Here is a 26,290-nt window from a genome sequence, read left to right on the forward strand (position 1 = left end):
CAGGGCTGGGGGCTGTCTGCAAGACGCACTTTCTTACCTGCCGAGGCTCACAGGGCTCCCTCCGCTTTAAGGGCTCCTTCCGCATCCCGGGCTTCACTGAGCCCTGCGCGTTCTGGAAGGCTCCAGGAGACCCCAGTCTCCTCGTGGCATTCCAGTGGGCTCGATTGGCCGTGGGGGAGGTGTGCGGGCGCCACCTCGTGGCCGCGAGCCCTCATTGCACCAAATGTAGACCCTTGACCCACCAATGGGCTGATCCTAAAGGTTGGCGGCCCAGGACCTTGGGTGGGAAGGCCCACGCTGCCAGCCCGCCTGTCCCGACACCCCACCCCTGCCAGGACAGCCCACTGGGGGGTGCCCAGGGCCTCCTTCCAGGCAAAGACGGTTTTCGCCCTTGGAAGGGGAAGGTCCCGGTGGTCCTGTTCCTACATTGTTATGTACGACTCTCCCTCCTCTTTCTCCCCACAGGGTCTCACTAACTCTGAGGCCACCCAGTGGGGCTGGGCAGAACGCTGCCCTGCTGGGATGCAGTGTGGTGTGGCGGGTGAGGGTGAGCTTGGGGGCCACGGAGGCCTGAGGTGACCAGCTCTGCCATCGTGGGCACACCGCTTGACCCCTTGGGGCCTCAGGTTTTCATCTTTTTAAAAAAGGAGATCATTGGGGCGCCTGGGTGGCTCCGTCCGTTGAGCGTCCGACTTCAGCTCAGGTCATGATCTCACGGTCGGTGAGTTCAAGCCCCGCGTCGGGCTCTGTGCTGACGGCTCGGAGCCTGGAGCCTGCTTCCGATTCTGTGTCTCCCCCTCTCTCTGCCCCTCCCCGGCTCATGCTCTGTCTCTCTCTTAAAAAGAAATAAAAACATTTAAAAAATAATTTGAAAGAAGAAGATAATTATGTATGCCCTAAGAATTGGGGATATGGATGTAAACTCTGGGCGCCTAATAGTTGCTAAAAATGGCAGCTGTTAACACTATGAACTTGAATGGCAGCCTTGCACCTTCTCCAGGCCCTGTCTGGGGGCACCGCCCTCCATGGGCGCCCTCATCACTGATGTGGTCGCAGCCCTTCCCAGCCGGGGAGAGAGTCAGCGGCAGGTACAAGGTCACCTTCCACAGCGCCAGGCACCCGTCTGTGTCAGAGGCACGTCCCGCCGTGGGAGCTGTTAGACCAGCACCAAACGGACGAGAAGTTCGCCTGCGGGTCTCCTAAGAGATGGTCAGTGAGTGCGGAAGTGGGGCGGCCGGGACTCCCCAAGTTTCTCTCAGGAGGACTTGCGTGTTGAGGTGCCACCCAAGGGACCAGGGCACTGTACCGCCACTGGGAGACAACTCCAGGAAATCCCCCTGCATCCATGGAGTTCACCAGCTAGAGTCCATGAAGCTTGGCCGGAAGGGCTCACGGGTCTGCGTGGGCTCCAGGCAAAAGTGACCGGGGATTCGTTCCAGAACAGTCTGGAAAAAAAAGGAGACCCACTTCCAGTCTGCTCTCCGCATCTCTCCGAAGAGCCTTCTGCCTCCATCTGGAAGACGAGGCAGTGTAGGGGGGTGGGGGGACAGAAACCTACTGTGCCACAGGGCTCTCCGGCCTCAAAGGCCCCAGCAGTTTTACCACAGGGTTCACTGGGATGCCTGGGCCAGGCCAGGTCTCTGGAGGAAGGGGGTCCCCGGGCGTGTGAGGCCACATGCCACCTTCGTCGTGGTACCTTTGCCATGGCGCCCAGACATTCCCAGGAAGCCTCGACAGGCCGCTGGGCTGTGGCTTCAGACGCATCCTCGGGGCAGAGAGCGCAGTCTTTCCTACCAGGAGGAGGGCCACACGTGGCCGGCCTCCCTGGGGACACTGCCCTCAGACTAAGGCCACTGGGAGACCACCACAGCATGCACCAGCTGCCTTGCCAAGCACCAGGCCGCCCAGATACCCTTTTCTGCGGGATCATTTCCAGAACCTTCCACAGGGCAAGAGTGAGGCCTCGTCTAGCCAGTAGCCATGGCAGCGTTGGGGGCACCGTCTCAGAGTGCCTCTGGGCCTCCATCAGGATGGGGTGGGGAAGGCCTGCGGCCCCCCAGCCCTTCTGCCCCTCCCCCCCCGACCCCCAGGCACCGCTCCTGCTGATGACTGGATTGTTCCCACTTAGACTTCACTGGAACCATCCCTGCAGGAGGAATTGCCTTCCCTTTCCTTCGCCCGAGCTTCATTCACCGCCACAAATATTCGCCAGTCACTGACTCCACGCTGGGCCCTGCGCTGAGGTACAGTGACGATGGAGAACGCACACAAGTAAACAGATGCCATCAGTGAAGCCACCCCTCCTTGGCTTGGCTGAACCCCACTTCCTCCAGAACACCTTCCCTGCCCACTCGTGTAGTTGGCTGGTTTGAGAACAGGGAGGCACCAGCACCCAGTGGCACCTACAGGTGGACTAGACATCTCACTGCCGCCTCCACGGGCAGGGCGCACGAGAAACTTCTCTGGGGTCTGATCCGAAGCCCCCTCCGCCGGTTTCCGTCCTGGTGGCTGAGGCAGGCAAAAGGCCCCGCGAGTGTGGTCAGTACCTTCTCTGAGCTCTTGGGCCATGAGATCCTTGCGGCCTCACTGCCAGGCACCCGAGGGAGAAGCCTGACCTGCCATCCCTCCCCCAGGACAAGCGGGAAGGGGATGACTTGCCACACTGAGGCCCGGCCACCACGTGAGGCCTGATCTGGATGCTGCCGTTACAGTTACAAACACTAACAGCGGGACAGGAGCAGCAAACGTTAATAAGGACACAGGCAGAGCATCTGCCCCGAACAGGCCGGACACACACGAGACAGAAACTGAGCTCGGAGGGGTCAAATGACTTGCCCACGGTCACACAGCTGATGGGGGCCGATGCCTGGTTTCCTAATAGGGCTGCCTGCTCCCTCTGGCCAACCTCAGGGCTTCTCATATTTTTTGAAGTCGGTGGGGCGGTGGGTGGTGGTGTTAGTTTCCTGGAGCTACTGTCATAAGGTTCCACAGACCAGGCGGCTTAAAACAACAGAAACGTACCCCTTGCAGTCCTGGAGGCCGGACCACCCAAATCCACGTGTCTGTCCGCCATGTTTCCTCAGAGACTGGGCAGAACCCCGTTTTTCTGCCTCTTGCCAGCTGCTGGCCGTCAATCCTTGGCACTCCGTGGCCTGCAACTGTGTCATTCCAGTCCCTGCCATTCTCCGTGTGTGTCACTGTCTTCACATGGCATTTTCTCTTCTTATAAGGCCACCAGTCATACTGGATTAAGGGCCCACCTTAACGGCCTTACCTTAAACTGGACTACATCTTCGAAGACCCTACTATTCCAAATAAGGTCACATTCACAGGATAAGAACCTGTCTTTCAGGAGCAGGGGGGCACAACTCCACCCATAACAGGGAAGAAACTCTGCTGGGGCCAGGAGTTCCAGATGTGGAGTTTCTTTGAAGCCCCAGTTTTTAATCTTAAAAATTACTATCTGTTTAACACTATTCTCTATTACACATTCATGTTTGTTTTATTTTTATTTTTATTTTTATTTTTTTTAATTTTTTTTTTCAACGTTTATTTATTTTTGGGACAGAGAGAGACAGAGCATGAACGGGGGAGGGGCAGAGAGAGAGGGAGACACAGAATCGGAAACAGGCTCCAGGCTCCGAGCCATCAGCCCAGAGCCCGACGCGGGGCTCGAACTCCCGGACCGCGAGATCGTGACCTGGCTGAAGTCGGACGCTTAACCGACTGCGCCACCCAGGCGCCCCTCATGTTTGTTTTAATATGAAATATTATTTCTTCAGATCTTTTGACCCTTTGGAGGGGGGACACGTTTATCCTATGGCTTCATGAGCCTTCAATACATTTCTGGAACTTTCTCAAGTGAATCTGTGGCCCAGTTGGAAAAGTATAAACCAACCTAAATTCACTTAGTTCCCATAAGAACCCAGGGAGGCAGGTATATTTAACTGAATAGGAAACTGGCTCATTGGTGGTTAATGAGCTGCCAAAGTCACATCCTAATAGATCGGGGGCCAGGACCAGAATTCGGTGCTTCTGGCTGCCTGATCAGCTTTGCAACTATAAACATGTGACCAAGGGGAGAAGAGGGAAAGAGAGAGAGAGAGAGAGCGCGCGTGTGCCCTCCCAATATTTGGGGAGGGGGATTTGGGTACCTGTTGTGAAAATCAATGACACGACTTCTGAGACATTCACACGGTTTTCTGCGTGGCAAAACCCGTAACGTTTTCATTAAGATAGAAGAGAAAACCCACTCCCACCACATTCAAATGTTATATTCCTAAATATTCACGTTAGACGTGCCCTTTAAGGTTTCTAGGGGAAAAGGAGGGGGCGAACTGTTATTTATTCTGCTTGTCACTTGGCGGTTGCTTAAAAGGTCATGAAGTGGGGCTCTTGGGAGGGGGGGTCTCCGGTCACTACCAAGAGCGTCTCTAAGTAAAGTTCCCCATTAGAGCGGCGTCACCACTGCCTTAACCCAGCCCCCCCAGCCCCCCGGGTCACCCAGTCACCCACCCCTCCGTCCACGCAGCAAGCCTCCTCTGGGCATCTAGCTGCACCAGGAGAGTCACCACCGAACGACGCACAGTCCTGCCGCTAGGAAGCGCATACACAGGGAAACCAGCGTCCTCGTGCCCCAGACAGGAGCGGCCGTGAACCCCGAGAGGCTCGGGAAACTGCGAAGTCAGCGTGTGGGTGAGGCTGCGTGTGCGTGTGCGCGCATGCGCGTGTGAGTGGGCGTGAGCCCCACCCCCGCCCCCACGCCCAGTAGCCGCAGAGCGGCCTGTCTGCTCAGTTCCCCCGTCGTGCCCGGCCGCTCCCATAATCCGCTTCCTTGGGGTGGGTGAAGCCAGGACACCTGCTGCGGACGTGAGCACCTGCGGGGTTGCCCTGCGCCTTTCCCAAGCCAGCCCCCCGGGGGAATCCGGGCTGGGACACCTGGACACCCCGTCCCCTCCCCCGAGGTTGGGCAGCCTCGTCTTCCTCGGCGTCGCCAAGCTGGGCCCCGGGGAGTCTGTGTCCATCTTTTCTTGGCTCCCAGAAGCCAGCGACCTTTGCCTGGGGGTTGTGTGAGCCCCTGGTTTTCACCCGCGGACCCTAAGGGTTGTCCAGGCAGGATTCGCTAGAGGAAGGAGATAGTTAAGGCGACCCCCATTCTGGGTGGATCAGGGTGAGTCTGTGGCCTGCGTGGGAGGCTTTTGTTTCTTAGTTATGCTGTTTCTTGGGTGAGGGAACATTGGCTACTGTTTCTGAGCATCTTTGTGCAAGGTGCTGTGTTCCTCACTACAGACCGCGTTGCTAATCCCCTGAACAAGAATTGCACGGCAGGAATTGCTTGTTTTATTTTGCAGAGAGGTTGAGTTCACTTGCTCAGTGTCTCCCAGCCAGGACGTGGCGGGGCAGGACTGCCTGCTGTATCCTGTGGCCTCTTGGTGACGTCAGCTCCTCGGTCCTGTCCTAGGAGAGGACCTCAGGAGGCAGAGCCGAGGGTCTCATGCATCAGCCCGTGTCGTGTGTCAGTGAGAGAAACCACAAGGAAACCGCAGGGGCCACAGTGCCCCAGAGTTCTCCCAGCTGCCTTGTCGGCGTTCCTGAGACTTCTGCGCTTGAACCTCCTTGGAGGGCCCACCCTCCGGGCCTCCAGCGCTGATACGAAAACTGGCACAGACCTGTCCCGTGTAGAAACAGCTTCCCTGGTCCAGGATCTCTGAGACCTCATCACTATTGTGATTCTGTGGTTCCCGGGGAGGGACCAGAGGGGATCCCAGAGCTGCCCAAGGTCACCCCACAAGCAAAGAGTGCTTGTTTGAGGTGGACATGGGACGATGACAGGGACATCGGTGAGTGTCTGAAATTGAGATGTCGCCTGCATATCAGCCCCATGGCTGGTTGTCTGGGGTCACATCCCATACGATGCCACCGGCAAGAGTGTGGCAACTCTTATGGCAGGAGGAATAATAGGGCAGTAATAAAAATCCCTGCCACTTTCAAGGCCCCCTCAGCGCGGTAGTTATGCTGAGCACTTGGCCTGTATGGATTAGCTTTGATCTGCAGGATAACCCTGCAGGCAGGTGTTCTCATTTCCCAGTTGAGGACCTGATGGAGGCAGAGAGCTTATTGACCTGAAACCACACGGTGTGTGTGTGTGGGGGGGGGGGGGGGTTGGGGGTGGGAAGGGGAAGGACTGATCCTAAATTCAAAAATTTTTGATGTTTATTTATTTTTGAGAGAGAGAGACAGAGCGCGAGCAGGGGAGGAACAGAGAGAGGGAGACACAGAATTGGAAGCAGGCTCCAGGCTCCGAGCTGTTAGCACAAAGCCCCACGCGAGACTTGAACCCACAAACCGGGAGATCGTGACCTGAGCCGAAGTCGGACGCGTCACCGACCGAGCCACCCAGGCGCCCCACTGGTCCCAAATAAGTGTCTTCCTGCCTGACCCCCAAAGCTTTTCAGTAGCACCCCCTGACTTTCTAGAAGCTAGCCACGTGATTAGAAATGTGCTTTTAAATGTGATTATTTGTGTATTCTCTTCTACCAGACAATAGGCTGAGCCAAGGGAAGAGGTTGTCGCCCATGTCAGGCAGACAGGGAGCAGCAAGTGATTGCCAGGCCGGGAATGGACGTGGGCTCGGGGCACGTGGGACGAGAAGGAGGCCCTGAGGGTGCAGGGCACTTACACAGTGAAGGATGGGGTGGGAAAGGTGTGCCATTGCGGTAACATTAGTGATCAGACCAACTTGGGCAATGCCCTGGAAGCCAGGGGGCACTGAGGTTAAAGGTCCCCAGAGATCAGGGAAACTAAGGTATGGTTCTTGTGAAACCCCAAAGGCAGCTTTCTACCCACGTATCTATGCACTCGACACATCATTCTAGAACAGCTACCTGTGCCAAGCACTGTGGCATGTTGTCTATATGCCTATCTTGCTGGGGGGCTGGGCTGGGACCTAGGAGATGGAGCGTGGTGTTCACTGGAGGCTTTTCAGAATGGGGACAGCAAGGAGGTGGGGGCGGGCTGGACACACGGAGGGAAGCGAAGGGACAGTCTCGTGGAGAAGAGAAGCCATAAAATGAGCTCCTAGTAAGGTGCTGCTGGGCTGTAACAGGGGCCAGAACAGATCATCTCACTGCTGTCAGAAGTAACCCAATTTAAAAGAGAAGGTGGCCCCCTGAGAAGAGGAAGTGACATGTATAAAGAAGTAAGCATGTGGGATCAGGGATGATGGCCTTGGTGGCCATAGCTCTTGAGCCCTTAGGGAGCACTTCAGCTCTTTGAGATCCAAGCCACAGTGATGGGGTTGTGCTCATTCCAGCTGAGTTGGCTCAGAGGGAGGTTTCTGGATCACCAGCTAGTCACTGGCCAAGGGCCACCCTGGGGACTGAGCGAATGCCCATCAAGTGGCTTCGGGAGCCCAAGGCCGGTGCTCCCAGGTGAGCTGCTGGGCAAGCCCTGGGAAGCGCAAGGAGCAGACGCCCGGGAGGGGCATCCAGAAGGAGTCCAAGAGACCCGGGGCATCTGTGTGGAACCTGGATGGCATCTGCTAGAGGGGGCGAAGCAGAGGGAGGGGCCAAGGGCTGGCCAGGTTGATCCTGGGACCTGGACGTGCTCCCAGTCTGTCCCCCCTCCCCCCTGTTGCCCTCCCAGCCTGTTTCCAAGCCTGGGCCTCTTGGGCTCAGGTTTCTCCAGAGACTCTTTCCATGGCCTCCCATGGACAGGAGGGGATGTCTCCTCACTACATGGCAGGGGGTACTCACTGGGGGTCCAACTCCCCGAATAAAGACTTTCCACCACTCCCCTCTTTCCCATACCAGGCGTCTGTGGTTCCACCCACTCCAAGTGCTTTGAGAGTCGTCAGCTGTTCTGTGAAGTACCCTTGACCTTGTCACTGCCATCTTCCTCTGCAGGCCCTTATGTGAAACTTTGGTGCTATTACATCAGTCATCTTGCCTCCATTTGCTTCCAAAGAGTCCGTGAACTCTCACTTGCTGTTGTCTCTTTGTCTTTGCGGCCCCGTCATCCTCCAGGGGCAGGGAAACCGTGGGCGATACAACGACCCAATCTGTCATTGCACGGGGAACCAGTGCTCCAGCTGTCCTCCCATCAGCCTGCCTGGGACCGATGCCCAGCCCGGTCATCGGAGGCAGGACTGGAGTTGGGCTTTGGAGCAAGGTTCTGAATCAAGCAGAGGCAGGGCTTGAGTGAGAAGTCAGGGTGCAGGGCAGAGCTCCAGGTGACTGCCAGGCCAGGCTGAGAAGTAGGTATGAGAGGCTGGCCAGGACACAGCACACAGAAACTGGGGCTCTGACGAGGGCAGGGTGAGCTGGTGGGGCTGCCCTCCGAGGCCAGGCCTCAGGCTGTCCGGTCAGGGCAAATCCTGGATGAGCGAGCCTGAGGAGGCAGGAGGGAGGTAGTGAGTAGTGAAGCCCCCAGCCCTGCAGGAGCAGAAGGAAGGGAGAGAAGACAGGAGAGACGGAGGTGTGGGAGGGACTCGGTGGGCACGGCAGGCAGTGTCCTGGCACCAAAGCAGCAGAAGCCGTGCCTCCCTGGGTCGGGGCTGAGGGTGTGCGCTGCTTTGGAGCAGAAGCTGTTTGTCCACGGCCCTCCATGATGGCTCCTGGTCAAGGTGGGTTGTTGGCCCTGCAACCCAAGGTGAGGCTAAGCAAAGGTCCTGGGGTTGGGGAGGAGAGGCCGGTGGGCATAGGGTCATGTAACAGGAAGGAAAGGAGACAGACAGTCCAAGGCTCGAGGGAGTGTCACTCTGGAGGAAGCCACCCAGTGGCAAATGGTTAAAAATCATGGCGGCCTTTCCTTGGGGGAGCCTAGAGACCAGGGGGCTCTGTCCCTTGGGGGGAGACTCTTGGAGGAGAGCCGATTTATTAAAGGTTCCATTAAGATTCATCTCTGACTGCACCGTAGCAGTAAGAGGCAGCCTGTGTGGCACATGCCTGGACCCTCTACAAAACCCATCTTTAAACTCATCCTGTGGTGAGAAGGAACATTCAACGAAGAGCCAATGTGGGCGGGTCAGGGAGGGGCAGTGCCCAGCCGGAACAGACAGGCATGCTTCCCTCCCAGACAGGCTACTGCAGCGGCCAGGGTGCCAGTCTTGCGGGCTCAGAACCGGACTTGTCAACTTGCCAGGATGGACCCGTCTCTCCGAGAAGGAGTCATCCTGACCCAGTTCACATGACTGATGTATAAAATGTCAACATAGCCTTTCCTAGTGAGACACGAACGTCGTGAAGACCAACTTTCTGCCTAGGCGTGATTAGTGCATTTTTGTTTCTAGGAAACAGAAGTTCACTTGGTGAAAATGGAATCAGAATGTGGGAGTTGGACCACTTAGATATTTAATGGCATGAGACTGTTACGGCCCATATCGTCACCTCCTTGATGGGATGCCTTTGCCAGCAGCCAGATAACCTCGATTTGCATTAACTAAGCTCCTTGGACTGTATTTGAGGGATGTCGCCAGCCTTGGTTTCCATGCTCGAACAAGCTCGTAGCCCTACAGATGAGCACTTTTAAAAAAAAATAGCATTAAAAAAAAATTCCATCAGGGGTGCCTGGATGGTTCAGTCGGTTGAGTGTCTGACTTCAGCTCAGGTCATGATCTCACAGTCTGTGGGTTTGAGCCCCGCGTCGGGCTCAGTGCTGACGGCTCAGAGCCTGGAGCCTGTTTCGGATTCTGTGTCTCCCTCTCTCTCTGACCCTCCCCCGTTCATGCTCTGTCTCTCTCTGTCTCAAAAATAAATAAACATTAAAAAAAAAAATTAAAAAAAAACTCCATCAAAGGAGAAAAATCGCTCATTCTGTCGTATCAGGGGTTTTTTGATTACAAGAGGTGAAACTTAAGTTAACTTCAGCAAACGTTAATTTATCGGAAGGAAATGTGAGAGACGGTGTCTGGGTTCTCCGGAGACACAGAGACTGAGGCTGAGAGAGATTTATTTTAAGCAGTTGCCTCGGTGGCTGTGGGGGTTGGCAAGTTCAACATTTGCAGGGCGGGCTGGCAGCCTGGAGACTTAGGCAGGACTCCTATATGGCAGTCTTGGGAAGGATGCCTTCAATATATCTGGTTCTTCTCACATTTTCAGTTCTGGAGGCCAGAAGTTCAAGGTCAGGGTGTCAGCAGTCCTGGTTCCTTCCGAGGGCTGTGAGGGTGAGTACGTTCCGGGTGTCTCTCCTTGGTTAATAGATGCTGTCTTCCTGTTCATGCGGGGTTCTCCCTATCTGTGTGCCCGTGTCCTCTGCCAGGACCCCATTTCCAAATAAGCTCGTATCCTGAGGTACTGGGGGTTCGGACTTAAATACATGAATTGGGGGGAACACAACTCAGCCCATAACAAGACTAAGTTCAGAGGCGAGGAGAGAACCAGGCTTGGGCGTGGCCAACAGCCAAGGCGGTTCTAGAGACTTTGCAGCAGGAATTGCAGGGTCTGACCCGGAGTCTGCGCCCTCGGGGCCGGCAGCTGCCTCTTAGCTTCCCCAGAGGACTGGCCCCCTACGTCCACTTGCTGTGTCTGTCCCTCATTCAAAATTCAAATTCTAGGGAGGAGCAGTTGACCGGCCCGCTTGAGTCACGAGCCTGTCCCTTAGCCAGGCAGTGGGGCGGAGGGGGAGGGGCAGGCCAGCTGTGGTCCCACCGGGACGCGCCGTGGGAGGAGGGGTCACTCCGATCTTGCATGCTGGGGAGCTGTTAGGAAGAGGAAATGGAGGCAGATAGCACATAGGTCCAGCCCTATCTCTTTTCAGAGGCGGTCACCTCTCTGCTGAGGTCCGAGCCTACTGATTTCATGGCCTGATTCTCAGGTTTCACAGAGGTGGACTGTGAGTCTCAGAGGCATTCGAGATGCCTGTGGTTTGAGCTGGCCAGAGGCCTGGCTGGGAGCCAGGAGGCCCAGGTGTCCTGGATGTCCTCCGGTCAAGCCCTGGGCCCGGGCCAGCCCTCTCTTCCAGGAAACACTTGGCCAGGTGAGTTCTACACGCCCGGTCTGAATGCCTATACAGCCCAGCCTTTGCTCAAAGAGGAAAGCTCTGGGAGAAAGCTCTGGGCTTGGCCTCCTGGGTTGCTATAGCTCGTGAGTCCCCCTTTCCTAATCTCCTCCTAAAAAACTGGTGTCGGGGAGGGAGCTGAGGCTGTATTTCAGGGCGGCTGGCACAGCGAAGGCACCTGGCTGTCAGCGCTTGTCTGCCAGGACCCGGGAAGAACCCGCCGGCATCCCTTCCGGGTACGTGGGCCATCCACCTGCGGGCCCAGGCCAGGCCTCCTGTGAGGCCAGCCCCCTGTGCCGCCCAGACTCCCTTCCTGTCTTTGACGGGGAAATGCAGAGCTTTTCTGCACCCAGCCCACCACCACACAGACTTCGCCGGGGACAAGAGAGGACTGTGCAGCACAGAGGTAAGGCCGAGGCCTCCCCCAGCCCTGGGCATGCCCCTGCCCCCGTGCCTACAGCCCAGCCTTTGCTCAAAGAGGACTCTGCCTGTGGCCAGCTTGCCATGCAGCATCTCTGGGCACAGCTACTGAAGCCCAGGGTCTGATGGGCCACAGGGCCTGGGACTGTCAGAGGAATCACAGAGGCAAAGGTGTCTGAGCTATAGGAAACGTCAGTTAGGAGATGAGGTTCAGAGAAGGGTCAGTACTTCTCAGCTGGCAGTAAACCAGATGCCAGGCTGGTTCCCAGTCACTGACTTCTGCTGTCTGAATGTTTCTCAGACGGGGTCCCCCTGGGACCGTTTGGGTGCTCAAGAATTCTTTTTTTTTTTTTTTAATGTTTATTTATTTTTGAGAAAGAGAGAGAGAGAGAGACAGAGCACGAGCAGGGGAGGGGCAGAGAGAGAAGAAGACACAGAATCCGAAGCAGGCTGCAGGCTCCAAGCTGTCAGCACAGAGCCCGATGCAAGGCTCAAACCCGTGAACTGCGTGATCATGACCTGAGCCGAAGTCAGACGCTCAACCGACTGAGCCACCCAGGCGCCCCAAGAATTCTTTACAAAGAATCTTAACTGGAGCATTTGTAATCCAAGCAAAATCTGAAAAGAATTATCACAGGCATGGTCTCGACCATCCCGACAAAGCTCTTATAACTGGGGACTGCCGTGGACTGTTGGGGCCCACCCTGCTTCGAAGACACTAACCATGTGGGGCTGTTCGAACTACTGCAGGCTGATGAAGAACTGAGAGAAGCCAGATGACATCATGGCCCAAGGGAGGCCAGCAGGGAGGGGAAGAGAGGGGCAGAGCCCTGCCGGAGGGGGGCGGGGGCTGTGGCTCTGGTGGCTCCGAGGCCTGTGGGTTCCGGACAGCCTCTGGTAGCTTCTCTGACACAACCCTATGACTCACGTCTCATCCTGGCTCAGCTACTGGAGCCCCAAGCCAGAGGCAGAATTTTCTAGGCTGTGTGGCAACAAGATCAGCTATCCTGAGAGAATTGGCCGGTGCTGAGGTTGGGGGCGGGGGTTGCAGCAGAAATGGGGAAGCTCTGAGTCATCCCAGGGCGGCAGGAGAGCTGGGGGCCTGGGACTGGAAGGGTCACAAAGAAGAAACTGCCCTCCCCCCTCCCCCCCCCCCCCCCCCCCACACGGCACTCTCCATCCGGGTCCTTAAGATTTCTGTGCCTCCAAGTGGCTGGGTTGTGCATGAGCTACCCTCTCCCTACTCGCGGAGAGGCACCTAACACAGGGTTCTTCATTCGCTCCCTGAGGACAGCCTCGTGGGGAGGGGCTGAGCCAGGCAGGTGCCAGGACGCCCATGGCAGTCGTTTGTGCCCTGTGTGGAACTGGACTCCTCTGGGACAGGTGGATGTCCTCCCATGGTGCATTGGGTCTCTGCGATGTTGGTCATGGGTTCTGTTTGGGCCTCTGAGAAGCCACGCTCTGCCCTGCCCTGGAGGTGTTGACAGAGTGGCCTGGAAATCTGGGTCAGCAACGGGCAAGTCCCTACAGGTGGGCCCCAGTGCCAGGAGAGACAGGCCTGGCTCTAACAAAGCTATGAGCTCAGCTGGGGACCGAGAACCCACTGTTATGACACATCTCATTTCCGTGCCCGCCCAGAAACCCTTTCTGAGGAGGCAGCGTGGCATAAGGAGAGGACGGGAGCTCGGTAGTCACCCAGGTTCTGGACCCGGCTTGCAAGTCTGACTGTGGGTCGTCACAGCCAGAGGGGACCCTACGATGCCCCCACTCCCTGGGGTTTGGATTGGGGCATCTTAGGGTCCCCTCTGGCTGACCCTTTGGCCGCTGATTTCCTCTGGAGCTGGCTGGCTGGTCCTGCAGCGGAACGGAGATGAAAGAATAAACCCTCACAGTTATCAAAATCCTTATCCCCAGCCTTCCCAGGACAGCCTAGACCAAGGCCACAGGTCCCCTAGGGTCACTGCTTCAAAAGGGGGACAGGCCCTCAGTCGACTCCATTTGAAGCCAGGCTCCAAGAAGCTTAAGAAAGGGTTAGGTTCTGCAGGCAGTGGGTGTGAAAATTCCTTTGCTGCAGATGCTCTGAACAATTCATGAATTTTTCTCTCATTTATACATTTACCCATCCATTCATTTCTCCTGCTCATCCGTTCATGAACAGATCAGACTCAGCTGATGCCCTCAAGCAGCTGCAGCAGCTTCTAGGCTAGAGGAAGAGTGATGGTCCCAGTTCATCCGGTCCCAGGCAGCACCACAGACCTGGGCTTGAGGCATCATCCACGAGGGGGCAGGAGGCCTGATGGGGACAGAAGGACAGCCCTGCACTGAGGGTCCCAAATCCCCAGGGAGAGAAATGCACAAAAGCTGGGTATTATCATTATTTTCCCATTTCAGAGATGGGAAAACTAAGACTTAGAGAGAAAGGTGGGTGGCCCAAAGTCATACAGAGTCCAGATTGACCCAGGAACCTGGAGAGAGTCAAGAGAGGAGGGCAGGAGCAGGGGAGCAGGGAGGGAAGGAAGAGAAAAGGAGGTCTCTGGAGCTCGGGCTGGAATGGGCAGGGGAAGTGCAGAGATGTTCCCCGCCCCAGACTGGCTCCACCTGGCCTTCCTCGGTCCCTTTGCCTGAGGCCTGGACCCTGGGCTCCCAGGCATCCACCCCTCCGGCCCCATCTTGTCCCTGCGGCACAGCCAGCGCTCCAGCTGCTGTGCACTCCTGCCCTCTGGTGGCAAGATCGGGAAACGTCACCACTGCACCCCTGGCCTGTCTCATGGAAACTGGACGCAGGTCAGTTCAGCACCTTCTGTGCCCCAGACCCTGAGCTGGAGATCAGAGAAAAAGGGAAATGGCCTTGTTTCTGCGAGCGCATGGTTTAGGGGAGAGGCCAGAGGAGAAACAGACCCTGACCATACAATGAGGAAGGGACTTGGCGGGGAGGAGCTTGGGGTGTCACGTGATTGGACTGTTTTAAAACGAGGCAGTCCTGGGGCGCCTGGGTGGCTCAGTCGATTGAGCGTCTGACTTTGGCTCAGGGCATGATCTTGTGGCTCGTGAGTTCGAGCCCCGCGTCGGGCTCTGTGCCGACAGTCCCTCTCTCTCTGGCCCTCCCTGCTACACTGTCTCTCTCTCTCTCTCTCTCTCAAAAATAAATAAACATGAAAACAAACACAACAACAAAAAAATGAGACAGCCCTAGATCTGTGAGTAGGGGCCTTTCCCAGACGCAGCCCCCACTCGGGAGGCCCTAGGCTGCCCCTCCGGGGTGGGAAGTGTGCTGCAATACTGGTCTGTCTGAAGCCAGAGTCCCAGAGCCACAGGGGACACCTGAGGGAGGTTTTCAGCCGTTTCTGCAGAGGAGCCTCAGGGGTTGTGGGGTGCGTGGGGGTGCATGGGATGGGTCCCACGGCTTCTCACTGTCCTCACCCAGCCTCACACTGGAGAGGCCAAGTAACAAGTTGGTTAAGTGCTGGGTTTTAGAGCCAGACCGCACAGGGCCTTACAGCGTCATGTGACCTTGAACAGGTGTCTCGGGACCTCAGCGTCCCCATCAGATGCTGGTAGAAGACTGTGACCACCTCCGACGGGTGTCGTGAGGATTAAAGACGTGGGCACAGGAGAGGCACGTGGCACAGCGTTGGACACGTGGTGAGTGCCGTGTACTCCAGCCCTTCTTTCTTTTGCAAGGTGTTTCCTCGGTCACTGTCCTGGCAGATGGTGCCCATGGGGGCAGAGGCCCAGGAAGAGGTGTCTCACCCGAGGACACTGTGGGAGCCGTGGCCGCACTGAGCCTGGAGCCCCGGAGCCGGGCACCGTCCGTTGAGATCACGCGGGAGCTGGTTGGAAACACACTCTCAGGCCCTGCCCCAGACCCACAGACTCAGAATCCGCACTGTAACAAGAGCCTGGCTGATCCGTGTTCCCGTTACAGACGCGGGGTGAGCGTGTCTGGGCAACTGCACAGAGGCGGATGAGGAGCTGCGGGTGATGCCAGCCCCCCGGGGCAGCACCTGCGCCTGGCTCTGGAACTCTCGGGGCGTTGGCTCCTGCAGTCAGCCAGGCCTGCGCACGGTCACAGCCGCGCTGGCGAGTGAGTGCTGAGCTGGAAGCAGGCCCCAAGTCCCCTGTGAGCCTAAATCGCCCCGGGGGAAGTCAGGAATCTGAGCCAAAACGTGAGGAGAAAACTGGAATTGGCCAGGCCGACCTGGGAGCAGCGGGTGGGGAGGGGTGGGGGTGGGGATTCCAGCAAAGGGGGCGGCCTGTACCAATTCCTGGTGTTTTTGGAGGACAGGGTTTTGCAGACTTTACCCGAACACTGTCAGGGCCCAGGGCAATTGGAAGCCCCTGTGCTCTGTATCTGCACATTCAAACGTTATAAACCAAAAACTCACAAACTATTAAATACACTCTGTTCTAGCCTCTTACCTTGATGCATAAGCCTCACCTAGAAGTTCAGGCTCAAATTTAGAATTTTTGGCCTCCTTGGAGTCCGGTTCCAAAACACAACGGTGTGGGGGCGCCTGGGTGGCTCAGTCGGTTGAGCGGCCGGCTGACTTCAGCTCAGGTCATGATCTCACGATTTGTGAGTTCAAGCCCGGCGCCAGGCTCACTGCTTTCAGTGTGGAGCCTGCTTCAGATCTTCTGTCCCTTTCTCTCTGCCCCTCCCCCACTTATTCTCTCACGCTATCTCAAAAATAAATAAAAAGCGTTTTAAAAATTAAAAAAAAAAAAAAAAAGACAAAACACAATGGTGTGGGCTGAGCCAGGTCCTGACCATACCGCACCCCACCAGGAGGACTCACACATGCGGGCACACACACACACACACGCAGTGGGCCCAACCCTCCCATACCACACCCCTCCCCCTACACACAGCTCTCCTTGGCATGTGCACAGGGGATGGGTGGGCCCCAGGATGAGAGACCCATGGAGTCCCTGGAGAGGGGAGGATGGTCTGAGAAGACTTATTCATCATAACCCTGTGAGGAGGGCCCCAGCTGAAGAGGCCTTGTGACAATTAAAGTGTGACATACCCTCAATGAGAAGATTCACTGATTTCAGGGATGTTAAAATGTGGAAAAAATATGCATCTTAGATTCTGCCCCCGTCCATGAGAATTTGTTTAAACTGAACATCAATTTGCACAGTATTAACAGTATTAACAATTTTCAATTGTAACAATATTCAGTCTTCCAATCCATGGACATGGGATGTCTTTTCATTTGTAACAATTTTCAATCGTAACAGTATTTAGTCTTCCACTCCATGGACATGGGATGTCTTTTCATTTCTAACAATTTTCAATCGTGACAATATTTAGTCTTCCACTCCATGGACATGGGATGTCTTTTCACTTATAACAATTTTCAATCGTAACAATGTTTAGTCTTCCACTCCATGGACATAGGATGTCTTTTCATTTATAACAATTTTCAATCATAACAATATTTAGCCTTCCAATCCATGGACATGGGATGCCTTTTCACTTATAACAATTTTCAATCGTAACAATATTTAGTCTTCCGATCCATGGACATGGGATGCCTTTTCACTTATAACAATTTTCAATCGTAACAATATTTAGTCTTCCGATCCATGGACATGGGATGCCTTTTCACTTATAACAATTTTCAGTTGTAACAATATTTAGTCTTCCACTCCATGGACATGGGATGTCTTTTCATTTACAACAACTTTCAATCGTAACAATATTTAGTCTTCCGATCCATGGACATGGGATGTCTTTTCATTTATTTAGGTCTTGAGTGTCATTAAATCATGTTTTATAGTTTTCCATGTAAAAGTCTTGCACTTCTTCACATGGTGTTTTTATATTCATTTCCTCTCTGAAGACCTGCAAACCCTCTGTGAAGTAGGCTTGGTGGTCATGATTAACTCCATTTTGTAGATGAAAGAAGCCTCAACCAATTAGTGGCAGAGCTGGGATTTGAACCTGTATCCCCTGTCCTCCGGCAGCGCTGGGGCTGGACTTGCTCTGGTCGTAGCTGCTTGTCCCAGCACCTCCCTGCACAGGAGCAGGACGTCTCTCCTCCATCCCTGTGCGGGGGAAGCTGGCTGGCCGGGTGGCAGTCTCCTCTTCCCCGCTGACTTGGAGGGTGGGACAGGGGCAGGGCTGGAGCCAGATGCTCAGGGTCAGGGAAGGAATGTCCAGGGGAAGGTTCTCCATGCAGGCCACAAGCAGGGAGGGAACCTGTTTGGTTTTAACGGTGTCCTCCGCCCTTGGCTGCAATGAAAATCACTGGAGTGCTTTAAAAATTTCCAGTGTCCAGGCTCCACATCAGACCATTTAAAGCTTAACTCCAGGGAGCAGGGTCCAGAATCTGTGATTTTAAACTGCCCCGGTGAGTCTGTAGCCCGGGCTGGGAACCACTGGGTTAGATGTTGAAGTGAGCTGTCAGTCCTGACCCATCACTCTGCCAAGGTGGTGGGGCAGAGGACTCCAGACTTCAGACCCACACAGACCAGGCCACCATCCCAGGTGTGAACCTTGGGTCTGTCTCACAAGTTCTATGTCCCTGGACCCTTCACCTCTCTGAACCTCGATCTGTTAATCCATAAGATGGGGACAATTACACCTACCTTGAGACGGGTAGTCTGTCTCTCTTCCCTCGAGTCTGGACGGGCCTGTGATGGCTTTGACCAGGAGGGTACAACAGAAGGGGCACTGTGCCGGCTCTGGGCCTAGACTTCCGCCTCCTCGGCCTCTTACGTGACTTTTCCGGTAAGGAGAACAAGACTGAGAGACAACTTGCCCGGGGGGATGGGGGAACAGTGTTCAACCCCTCACTGCTTTCCTGGCTCTGGAGGAGGAAAAGGCAACATCTGGAACAAAAGACTTGGCCGGGCTTTCCAAGTCTGAGTCCCTGTTCTGCCATTCCCCTGCTGTGTAACCTTGGGCTGGTTGATTACCCTCTCTGCACATATGCCTCCTCTTTTGTCATTATCACTTAGATGATAATAATGGTACCCACCTCAAGGCTGTTGCAGGGTTTAACTGAGAGGGACACCTAGCACTATGAACCCTACATATGGTAGCTGTTTGGCTCACGGACTTCCAACGGCCCCTATAGACACCAGGGGGCAGGGAAGCCTTCTCTGGGTGGGGGCCCCTTGGCTCTGTCCCGATGAAGTGGCTGCAGATTATTTTTAACTGGGAGGCCTGCCAGCCTTTGTGGCGAGGTTATTCGGGGTCCGGCCGCAGCTGTGCAGGTCTGGCGGTTTGTTTTCGAAGAGGAAGCCCGGAAGGGCCTGGGAAAACCCCGTTTCCCACTAGTCCCCTCGTTTTCCCTCCGGAAACAACAGAGCCATCCAGGGGGTCTCAGGGTGGGGCAGGATTTCCCCTCTTGGGGAAGGGCCCTCACTCCCACCCCAGAGCTTGTGCATCAGAAATCAGGCGGGGCCGGCGGGGGCAGCAGATGTCCTATCCTCCTTGCCAAGCCAAGGGCACCAGGACCCCACCTTTGGTTGAGGTGTGATCCGGATGCCGAGTGGACCTCCCGGTCCCCGGAAGCATGGGGGCACATCCTCCGGGCTCCCCAGCAAATGGTCCTGCCCGAGTCACCCCAATTTCCAGGAGCCTCAGGGCCCCTCCTGCCCCTCATAGTGAGTCTCAACCCTCCTCTGTGCTTCTCCCTGGTGAGGCTTCCTGAGCAGCTGAGACAGCTCGTGTGGGGAGCCCTTCCCCTCACCACCCAGGCCCTTCTACCTTCTGGCTTCTGTGTCTCCTCTATTCACCCTTCCTCCACCTCAGGGGGCTCCCCTCTCTTCCCTCCCCCACCTCAGGGGGCTCCCCTCTCCTGTTTTAGAATCGAAAATCTCAGATCTCCCCTTTGTCCTACTCAGAACAACATCCTGGGGCCTAGGGGTCCCTTGAGAGGAGGTCCTCTCTCCTCAGCAAAGACAGTCCTTCCCCCCTGCCAAGGGACATTATGATACCAGTCCCTGAAATGATGTTAAAAACTCCTTGTCACCACATTCATGTAAGTATTCGAATTTAACCTGCGTGCGTATGTGTTCCTTTGACGTCTGTCCTGTTTGGTGTGTGCGGAGACAAGAAATAGGAGAAGGGCTGCTCTCTAGTTTTTGGCAACAACGTCCCCCTTCCCCCGTCTCCCCACCGATGTTTCCACTGTGGGCTGAGGTCCTCGCCAGGTGCCCAGGACTTTGGCCTTCCCACAGAACCCTGCGTCGCTCCAAAGGGCTCAGCAGAGCGCGGGGCCTCTGGGAGGACTGGGGAAGGAGCACGGCAGAGCAGACAGGGCAGAGGTCACGGCTCAGATGACGGGGACTTGGAGATGATCTGACCCGGCAACTGATCAGATCTTTTATTGTGAGACAATATAAATGGGATGTGCCGTTTTTAAATTTTTTTTTTTTCAACGTTTTATTTTATTTTTGGGACAGAGAGAGACAGAGCATGAACGGGGGAGGGGCAGAGAGAGACGGAGACACAGAATCGGAAACAGGCTCCAGGCTCTGAGCCATCAGCCCAGAGCCCGACGCGGGGCTCGAACTCACGGACCGCGAGATCGTGACCTGGCTGAAGTCGGACGCTTAACCGACTACGCCACCCAGGCGCCCCGGGATGTGCCGTTTTAACTAAGCTTGAGTGAACTGTTCAGTGGTGACCGGTTTTCATGGCTGAAGGGACACTTGTTTGGATAAAATCTTAAGCAGAAGCCTGATGTGAAACCGTTAACGCACTGCTGCCCCGTGGAGGGCTGGGTCTCGGGTGGGGATGGGGGGGAGCGGGTGAGGTGCAGGGAGAGGAGGCTCCCCCCCACCCCGCCCCCGCCGCTCCCCATCAGGCATTTGGCCCCCTCACCCCCTGCCCTCCAGGTCTGGTCCCACCATCCAGCCCCATATCCGCTTGGGGATCTCCAGCCACGGGTAAAGGCACTTTGGACAGTGGCTCATGGTGACGGACAAGAAGGTGCGAGGCCTGAGCCTGCCACAGAGGAAACAGGTGCTTCTGAAGCATTGAGGGTGGCTCGTCCTGTGGGAGAAGGACTTGCTTCCTGGCAGAGCCCCACGGAGGCACATTTCTGAGGCCACTGGGCATCCGTGGGGGCCGGGCAGTGAGCTCAAGATGCAGGCCCGTGGGCGAAGTAACCTGGCCACGGGTCACCCCCCCCGGGACCCTTGTCCAGGAACGTTTGGCCTGAATAGGGCAAACCGGCTCCGTGGAACATTCCTGAAGTATTGCATTTGCCCATTTGGATGAATTCCTCCTGACTTCCTCTGAGTGGAAGGCGGGTCGTGAGTGAATCCCACGGGGGAGACCCTCTGCCCCTGCCCGGAGGAGGTAGCGGGCGTGAACGAGGGAAGGGCCTGCAGGGAAGGAGGCCCCGTGGCCTTGGTGGGCAGGTTGGGCTTCCAGCTCCAGACAGAAGCTCTCACTCAGGAGGAGCCTCAGGAGGGGATGTGGTCCCTCTGTCCTCCCTGCAGCGCACACGCCACTCCCCCTGGCGTGCTCTCCAGCAGCACAGGGGACTTGGTGTGGCCCCGCTGGGGTCCATCGGTTTCCCGGAGAGCCAGCTGGGGCTAGAAGAGGCTGAGCCGAAGCAGGCCCTGCCCAGCCCGCACACACCAGACACAGTGCGGGCTCTGGGCGGTGACCAGGACAAAGGCGGAGGGCCCTGTCTCGTAGAACCTGGTCTCCCCTCCCTTGGCCCACCAGGGGTCTGTCCTGCTTTGGGCACTTTCTGGGTCAGAGGTAGAATATCCCTCAGGGTTCCTTGCGGTCGGTTGTGGCTGAGAGGACGCGGCAAACACAGACAAAGCCGCGGGGCCCTTTGGAGCCGAGGAGGGCCCGATGACAGCCCCCAAATCGCTTCCCGAGGGTCCTGGAGCCACTGTGCCGTGTTCTGCTGGTTTTCTTCAAAAACTTGAGACAGGCCCCGAGACTCTGGGCTTCCCCGGGAGTTTCTGGGGTGCATCGCTAGAATGGATTTTATAGCAAAAGAGCCAACATACTTGAAGGAGGGGAAAGAACCAGGCAGGAGTTTCTCTGCCCAAGTTGAAACCTGGTGAGGTTCAGGGGGACTGGCCGTCCGGAGCCTGCCCCAGGCCCCTGAAGCCACATACTCTGTGCTCGGCAGCAAGATGCCAACAGACACACTTCTTAACTTGACGCAGTCACCTTTTGGGGGGGGGGGGGGACAGAAAAGTGAGCCCCTGAGCCTTTGCTCCAGGGACTGATCCTAGCTGCCTTGAAATGCATTGAAATCCGTCCCGTCCCAACTGCCAGACGTCAAAAGCATCCTAAAACCTCTCCAAAGAAGGTAGAACAACGTAGGAGGCAAATATTGGAGGTTTGGGTGAGAACACTCATCTTTAGGAAAGCCATGGGATGGCCGGAGAGGGTTCGGGAAGAGAGGACTCAGAGAGCTGCAGATGACCCCTGGAGACAGGCTCTCTGAGGGGACGCAGGCTGAGGACATGTTTTCCTGTTCGCTTTGGAATGCTGTCAACCCGGAACCACACGAGACAGTGAATTGGGTAAAGGAGACCAGAACCTTCGGCCCGAAGTTGGTTTGCAGAAACTCATCGACGCAGTCAGCTTGAGCGCTTCCTCCCAAAGGCTCAGAGGAGGAAAACGGAGCACAGGGTAAGTTCTCAGAACAAAGCGCTTACTTACAGCTCCATGAAAAGTCTCCACACCGAGTGAGCATATTTGCAGTTGGAAATCCCACAGCCGAGATTTCAAATCCTGCCTGGGCTTCACTAAGAACGCGTCACGGAGCTTCGCAGAACCGTAATCGAGGAGGGAACATACTGCTCAGAAATGGAGGAGAAACTTCTCGTCCTGCGTGGAAACATCAGCACCACTCACAAGGGGGACTCAGACAGGAAGATGAACAAAGACCTAGAGGGAGACCTGGAAAGAACCACCTCCTTCTATCAAAGCCTGTTGTTTCGAAAGAGGAGAAAGCTCCAGAAAAGTGCACAGCGGCCCCTCCCTAGAGAGAGGGCTCAGCGGGTAAGTGGAGACGGTCCCACAAATGCAAGCTGATGGAGGCAGAGTTAAGGTCCAGCTTTTCCCAAGTGGCCTCTGGCCCCCACTCAGCCCAGGACAGAGGCCAAGGGACCAGGGGTTCTGGGGCTCCTCACATCCCCAGGGGAGGAGGCTGGCTGAACCACGAGGGCTCAGGGACCCAGGCCACACCTGGGTGCCACCCACAGCACCAAGCCCCACACGTCCACACAGCACAACACTTGCCCCATTTCTCTCTCTCCCTCTCTCTCTCAAAATAACTTAAAAAATTTTTAATTTAAAACATTTTTTTAATGTTTATTTATTTTTGAAAGAGAGAGAGAGAGTGAGAGCAGGGGAGGAGGAATAGAGAGAGACACACACACAGAGTCCAAAGCAGGCTCCAGGCTCTGAGCTGTCAGCACAGAGCCCGACACGGGGCTCAAACTCAGGAACCATGAGATCATGACCTGAGCCGAAGTCAGGAGCTTAACCCACTGAGCCACCCAGACACCCCAAACATTTAATTCTTTTGAGAGGGGTGCAGAGAGAGAGGGAGAGAGAATCCCAAGCAGGCTCCATGCTGACAGCAGCACTCAATCTTACAAATTTTGAGATCATGACCTGAGCCAAAATCAACAATCTGACCCTTAACTGACTGAGCCACCCAGGCACCCCTGCCCCATTTCTCTCTTAAGAGTAATTTTGATGAGTATTTTTAGTTGTTTTTTTATTTTAATTTTTTTAATGTTTTATTTATTTTTGAGAGAGAGACAGAGCACGAGCCAGGGCGGGGGGTGTGGGGGGCAGAGAGAGATACAGAATCTGAAGCAGACTCCAGACTCTGAGCTGTGAGCACAGAGCCCAATGGGGGACTCAAACTCGTCAACCACAAGATCATGACCTGAGCCAAAGTCGGATGCTCAACCAACTGAGCCACCCAGGTGCTCCTATTTTTTTTGCATTTTTAAATTTTAGAGAGAGAAAGAGAGCTCACTAGCAGGGGAGAGGGGCAGAGGGAGAAAGAGAGAGAGAGGGAAAGAATCCTAAGCAGGCTTCAGCCCCAAACGGGGCTCGATCCCATGACCCTGGGATCATGACCTGAGCCAAAATCAAGAGTTGGATGCTCAACTGACTGAGCCACCCAGGCGCGCCAATATTTTTAGTTTAACTGCTGCTATTTAATTTTTTTAAATGTTTTTTATTTATTTTTGAAGGAGAGAGAGAGAGAGCATGAGCAGGGGGAGGAGCAGAGAGACAGGGAGACACAGAATCCAGAGCAGGCTCCAGGCTCTGAGCCGTCGGCACAGAGCCCGATGGGGGGCTCGAACCCACAAACTGTGAGATCATGACCTGAGCCGAAGCTGGACGCTCAACTGACTGAGCCACCCAGGTGCCCCCAGAGCTGCTATCTAATTGATGCTACATTTGCTTTTGCTGAGGTCCAATAGAATTGTACTTCCTAAGATAGCACTCTTCAAATAGAGATGATTTAATATAATTATTATGAATACGATATCTCTACTTCATTGGACTCTAGAATTGGATAGGGTAAGGATTGTATTTTGATTGAAACAAAAGTTCTGGCAAACTGCCTCCCCTTTGCTGTCCTGCTCACTGCTCCCTTGTATCCAATAAGCTTTTATCACCTCTAAAAGAAAGAAAGAAAGAAAGAAAGAAAGAAAGAAAGAAAGAAAGAAAGAGAGAGAGAGAGAGAGAGAAAGAAAGAAAGAGAAAAAGAAAGAGAAAGAAAGAAAGAAAGAAAGAAAGAAAGAAAGAAAGAAAGAAAGAAAGAAAAGGCCCACTATTACTTAAACCATAATGGAACTTGGACGTGCCCAGATGAAAATGTGTGAAATAATAAACACCATATGATACGCTCTGAACTGTTAGAAGAATTGCACAGAAGTAAATAGCTGCCTTCATAGATTCTGATTAGTTTTTTGTTCGTTTTTAAGTAGGCTTCATGCCCAGTGCAGAGCCCCGCGCGGGGCCCAAACTCCCAACCCTGAGATCAAGACCCAAGCTGAGATCAAGAGTTGGACGTTTAACCAACTGAGCCACCCAGGTGCCCGATACTGATTAGTGTCAAAAGCAATGCAACGCGCCCCCCCCCCCCGCAAAACCCGATGACACCCCCAGCCGAACCTGTTAATAGTGTTAATGGTTTAGCTGTAAATTCGCAGACTAACTTAAGGGAATTAACACTTTACCATCATTAGTTTCTTGGTTTTGATTTTCTCTTCACTTGCGTCATTCCACGTAGGGTACCCTTGGCTGCTTCGGTGCTTCTAGATTTCATGCAGCGAAAATAAAAGTGTTTCCCCTGGGCGAGGGAAAATGGAGGAGAGTCACCCTCACACTCCCAGTGCCTTCTGAGGGGCTTTTCCACGGATGCCTCCATCCCTCCATGTTGCACCCGGGGAAACAGAGAGACAGCGATTTCCCACCGCCGCGTGCGTGGCAGCGCAGAGCTGAGCACCCGGCTCGTTCGTTTCCTGTCTGCATTTGAGCCGTGTGCTGCCCGCGGGGAAGAAGCAGCCTTCTCAGCTCCCACCTGTGATTCGAAGAAAATTTCATCAGCTTCCCGGTGATTTCCAGGGTAACTAAGAGCCAGCTTTTTCGACCTGTTTGCAGCGCGACCTGATGTGTCCTTGGCAACAGTGGTTAACAGGAATACGGTCTCCCCCGGGGCCCGGCGTGTCCTTTCCTGCCAGAACTGCCATCCCATGCGAAGGGCAAAGCAGCAAGGGCCCCCAGCCCCGGCGTGCGGGCTGTCTTCCGCTAAGATCTGCTTATTTTTAACCCAGAGGAAATCTGCCCAAGAAACAGGATTTCCGTGCTCGCCTGACTGATTTTTCTTTTCATGGTCTATAAGGACGTAATGGGGAGAATTTCGCCATTGGAAGAAATCGCTTGTTTTTAACAGCAGTATTAGACGGAGAGCCTAAAACTGGGCTGTTCGCGGACCCAGGAGGAAAACCCCACTCCACTTCCTTATACGGATGAGGAAATGAAAGCTCAGCAGGGTCGCTGATTTGCGCAAAGTCCACACCATTTCCTGGCGGTGTAGGACTCGAGCTGGCTGCCTTTTAGGGGATTGGCCTTTCCGCAGATCTGGCTCGCGGACGGCAGCGCCTGGCGGGAACCGTCGTCCTGGTGGCTGGGCGCAGGCCTGTTCACAGACTTTATTAGCCGCGGAGATGCATTCTGGGGCTGCCTGAGATACCTTCTCCATTCTCCTGGCTCCCTTGTCTGCCAGCCGTCAGCCAGATGCTGGAAATCTGACGTCTGCAGGGAACCGAGTGAAATAGGCTGGGTGGGGCTGGCGTCCCGCACCTGCCTGTCCCTGCGTGAGGTCTGAGCCTGGAGGCCACGAAGTCTGTCCTCTCCCAGCTCAGTCAGCGCCTGGGGTCTGTCCCGGTCCCGAGGCCCCTTCTGGACTTTCGCAGGTGCCTTCGACAGCCCCTGCGGTTGGGCTCTGCCCTCGTTGTGGGGGCGAGATTTTACCTCTCCCCTCTTAGGTCTTCAGCCGGATCCGGAAATGAAATTGATCTTGAAGGAGGTGCACCTGGGCAGCTCAGTCGGTTGGTTCAGCATCCGACTTCGGCTCAGGTCATGATCTCACGGTGTGTGAGTTCAAGTCCCGCATCGGGCTGTCTGCTGTCGTCGCAGAGCCTGCTTTGGATCCTCTGCCTCCCTCTCTCTCTCTGCCCCTCCCCTGCTCATTCTGTCTCTCTCTCTCTCTCTCTCTCTGTGTCTCTCTCAAAAATAAATAAAATATAGGGGCGCCTGGGTGGCGCAGTCGGTTAAGCGTCCGACTTCAGCCAGGTCACGATCTCGCGGTCCGTGAGTTCGAGCCCCGCGTCGGGCTCTGGGCTGATG

At 55.2% G+C, this 26,290-nt stretch overlaps 2 long non-coding RNA genes across 4 annotated transcripts; one reads left to right on the top strand and one right to left on the bottom strand.

Moving 5' to 3' along the window:
* Positions 1–9,775: 9,775 nt before the first annotated feature.
* Positions 9,776–26,067, top strand: LOC123581614. 2 transcript variants are annotated; one of them, XR_006703861.1, is made up of 5 exons: positions 9,776–10,162; positions 10,756–10,974; positions 11,199–11,401; positions 14,935–15,057; positions 25,007–26,067. It is a non-coding gene; the product is annotated as an uncharacterized LOC123581614 (long non-coding RNA). The 2 variants fall into 2 exon arrangements; XR_006703862.1 differs by lacking the exons at positions 14,935–15,057; positions 25,007–26,067 and adding an exon at positions 15,097–15,833.
* Positions 12,799–19,780, bottom strand: LOC123581615. Of its 2 annotated transcripts, XR_006703863.1 has the most exons (4): positions 19,401–19,780; positions 18,010–19,316; positions 13,535–13,708; positions 12,799–13,269 (listed from the first exon to the last, which is right to left on the bottom strand). It is a non-coding gene; the product is annotated as an uncharacterized LOC123581615 (long non-coding RNA). The 2 variants fall into 2 exon arrangements; XR_006703864.1 differs by having other exon boundaries at positions 12,799–13,708.
* Positions 26,068–26,290: the final 223 nt, after the last annotated feature.

This window comes from Leopardus geoffroyi, chromosome A3 (genome assembly GCF_018350155.1).
Source record: "Leopardus geoffroyi isolate Oge1 chromosome A3, O.geoffroyi_Oge1_pat1.0, whole genome shotgun sequence".
Taxonomy (NCBI): domain Eukaryota; kingdom Metazoa; phylum Chordata; class Mammalia; order Carnivora; family Felidae; genus Leopardus; species Leopardus geoffroyi.